General features: G+C 45.0%; 2 non-coding genes across 2 annotated transcripts; both read right to left on the bottom strand.

Moving 5' to 3' along the window:
- Positions 1–2,463: 2,463 nt before the first annotated feature.
- TRNAG-GCC (transfer RNA glycine (anticodon GCC)) lies at positions 2,464–2,534 on the bottom strand. Its single transcript has one exon. It is a non-coding gene; the product is annotated as a tRNA-Gly (tRNA).
- Positions 2,535–3,374: 840 nt separating this feature from the next.
- Positions 3,375–3,445, bottom strand: TRNAG-GCC (transfer RNA glycine (anticodon GCC)). The gene has a single exon. It is a non-coding gene; the product is annotated as a tRNA-Gly (tRNA).
- Positions 3,446–3,708: the final 263 nt, after the last annotated feature.

Below are 3,708 nucleotides of genomic sequence, written 5' to 3'. Positions count from 1 at the left end.
AATGAAGCTCTCTAAGCTTTATAGCCCATCCCTCCTTGAAGAATGTCATCACACTTTTCAGCTCCTCAGCACTTTGCGGTATGGCAGTGAGGGCCCGCACTGAGGATTGGCTTTTCTTCCCTGGAGCTCAGGGGATTCAGCCTACCAATTAATTTACTGTAAAGGCCAAGCAGGTCAAGTTGGGTGGCAGAGCATGTGCTTACAAATAGGGCGACAATAAACGTCCTGAAGGCAACAAACAGAACATTAACTGACCTACTCCACTGTCAAACCTGTTGAGTAAATGTCTTCTCCTACAAGGGCTACCTGTGTCTCGGAGATTTGGAAGTTTCCCACAGCTTTGTGTGAGTAGATAGGAAGTGGCTCTGTGTGGCACAGCCATGGACTCTTCTGCCATGGACATGGACTGCTATGATGGTAGTTCCACCCCTGTTTCCATATGTTGTTCAAGAATAAGTATTTTAGGATCTCAATGACTGAGCTCTAGTTGGCTGTCATTGTTGTAATCCTACGGTGGGCCCAGGGTGTAACTTAAAAGTTGGCCCCAGAGATCCTACAGAAAAAAAACCCAAGTTTTGTAGTCTACTAGGGTTTGATTGAGGGCTAAACCTCAGTCCTACATTGTAGCCAGTTATGGAAAGAGACTAGATTGCGATGTCTTGTCAAGATATTTTTGGGAACATTTGCACTCATCATTGTTAGGAACCAAGGAACCCATCAACTACAGAATTTCAAAAACTATATGAGATTACAATAAGAATGCTCACTGCTCAGTCCTCAAAACATCCAGAGTGTTTGAAGTGACTAAGTAGTAAATGATCTGAGATGTTTATGGATAAACACAAGGACACAAAAGCAGGACAAAGAAGGAAGTTTTGGGTCAGGACTTAAGAAGGTTAGCAAGAGTGAAAGCTGATGGGATCTTCTGAACTTTCAAGTAAAGGTGTGTTACAGGAAGTTCCTCTTATTAGTCTTCAATAGGATTTTGGAAATCAGTATGTTCTGGTGGCATGGAGCAGATTGAGGCACTTGCAGCCCTTGGTTCTTTGACAACCATCCCCCCCCCCCCCCAGGACCATACATTTATGCGTTATGCCAGTTTTGACCATGCAGACCACAACTAGTTTTAGGCTTTATCCCTGGAGAGATGTGCAGTTATCAGTGTCCGATTAAGTGTCCCATGTGCTCCAGGCTGTTCACACGACTAGGGCCCCCCAGCATCCAAACCAACATGTGTTTGGGTGTTAGGACTTAAGTACTACTCTATATCCTTAATCTTGTACTGTTATCATGCTCCATCTATTTAGAAATGCCGAACATTCCCGAACTGCATGAAACCCTCCACCTCGACTGCCATCCAGACCACATCTTCCAGACAGTGTTGGAGAGGTGGATGCTACCCCTGGCTGCCCGGCTCCTAAATCCCCCCCCCCTCCCAAAAAAAGAAAAACAGGGAAAAGTTATTGACTGGTGGACACCCCCTAGGGTAGGAAATGTTGCCGCTACTCATTAATTAAATGTCCTTCAGCAGAGCCCCCCTTTACTTAAATGTCCACAGCAGAGCCCCCCTTTACTTAAATGTCCACTGCAGAGCCTGCCTTTACTGAAATGTCCACAGTAGAGCACCCATTTACTGAAATGTCCACCGGCAGGGTCCCCCTTTAATGAAATGTCCACTCAAGATGCCCCCTATTAATGAAATCTTCGCTCCAGATGCTCCCTCCATCATTACTGTTATGTCCACAGCAGGGCTATCTTCAAAAAATTTTTTACAAAAACCAAACTCACCTTCTGGCTTCTTCTCCCTGGCCTTGTGGCTCCGTCTTCTCTTCGGCCGGTGCGGTGGTGTCGCAGCCACATGATGTTATAGTGTAACAGCAGAATATGGAGCTACAGGGCCGAGGAGAAGAAGCCGGAAAGTGAGCATAATTTTTTTTTTTCAGACTGATGGAGGATCTTCATATAGGGCCCGGGGACGGGCGGGCGTGGCCCCCTCCCAAACCAAAGGCACCGGGCGCCCACCCATACCGGCTATATAAAGATCCGCCATTGGTAGTTATACCTCTCTATTTGAGGTGTCCTCACATTGCTGTGCTCTTTGCTCTCTTTACCTCCCCATAGTTCCTCCCATTTTGATGAAAACTAAGAGCACAGAAGTGTGAGGACTTGTGTGACCATCACCCTATCCAAATCCTCTTCACTGAATGCAAAAAATGACTATTACTATTTACTAATGACTAATAACATGTAGCACCTGATCTGTTAAAGGGTCACAAATATTTTTTCATATGACAACACTTTTAAGATTCACAGCCTTCCCGTGATCAGATCTGAAATATTCCTGGTGAAGAAAACTGCAAAAGTTACAACCTGAGAATAATGAACTCAGAACTAAAGGGCCCCTGCTGTATATGAATGGATAAAACACAACCGATCCAGCACATAGCCATTAAAGGCATACCCTGCATTGGCCGGGAATCGAACCCGGGCCTCCCACGTGGCAGGCGAGAATTCTACCACTGAACCACCAATGCTTGGATGTCAAATGATTTGTTTCAAACTGTAAAAATGTTCTTCATGGTCGAGAACATCCCTTTTCCACAGAAGGATCTCCAAGTGGTCCTGAAGTAACAGAGATACAATGGTAAGGAGAGAGCTCCTCTCCAGGACAACTTGTGACCAGGGACTGTGGACCTTCAGTCTTACATTTGCTTTAAGAAGGTTGAAGTAATGAATCTCTAAGTGTAGAAGAGAGCGGCTGTAAGATCTGTGAGTGGTGTCCTTGTCACCTGTCCCATTGTGACCTTCACAGATGATGGGTCCTGCATGGAAACACGTGAAAGAGTTAACAGAAATCTAAACAAATGACCATAGAGGTGATGATTTGGCAGTCCGGGTTGGCATGTGGATGGTCCAACATTTGATGGACTGTAATCCTTTGGCTGTAGTAAGATTAGAGGGATATTTCAGATCAATTACTATTTTTGGTCACTGGTGATGTGTTTGAACTTGATCAATCGGCCAGAAAAGTCACCAAAGTCTCCTCCAGCCTCACAACCTCTAAACTAACCAGAGCACCAGGTATCAATTGAGGATTATGTCCTCCTAAGACATCGTTCTCCAACCACCGGACCATGGAAAACCTAATCCTGGTCATATCCGATTCTATTCCCCGTTCCCACCGCAGTCCTCCTCTCTTCTCAGCAGTGGCTGTGTGCACCTCTCCAAATCCAGCAGGCACCATGATGTCATCACACGGGGCCTACTAGCTTCAGAGCCACGCTCAACCACATAGTCAAAACTAAAGGGCAGGGCGCTGTATATGAATGGATAAAACCCAATTGATCCAGCACATATCCATTAAAAACAAACTCTGCATTGGCCGGGAATCGAACCCGGGCCTCCCGCGTGGCAGGCGAGAATTCTACCACTGAACCACCAATGCTTGAGCTACTTGTGAAGATACAACTTAAAATTTTGAACTTTTAATCGGTACAGGTTAATGTTTTTTATTGATGATGGTCCGTAGGCAGAAACCTCCCCTCTACATATGTATCCCACATAGTAAGAAATACCTCAGTATTATAGTATTGAAAGACGTGTACATTGAGCGCAGTATTGTAGTTCTGTGTAAATCTATAGACACTGCTCAAAAAATAAAGGGAACACTCAGATGACACATCCTAGATCTGAATGAATGAAATATTC

This window comes from Engystomops pustulosus, chromosome 4 (genome assembly GCF_040894005.1).
Source record: "Engystomops pustulosus chromosome 4, aEngPut4.maternal, whole genome shotgun sequence".
NCBI lineage: Eukaryota > Metazoa > Chordata > Amphibia > Anura > Leptodactylidae > Engystomops > Engystomops pustulosus.
Note: the sequence above shows the minus strand (reverse complement) of the source record. Positions and strands in the feature narration are given on the sequence as shown.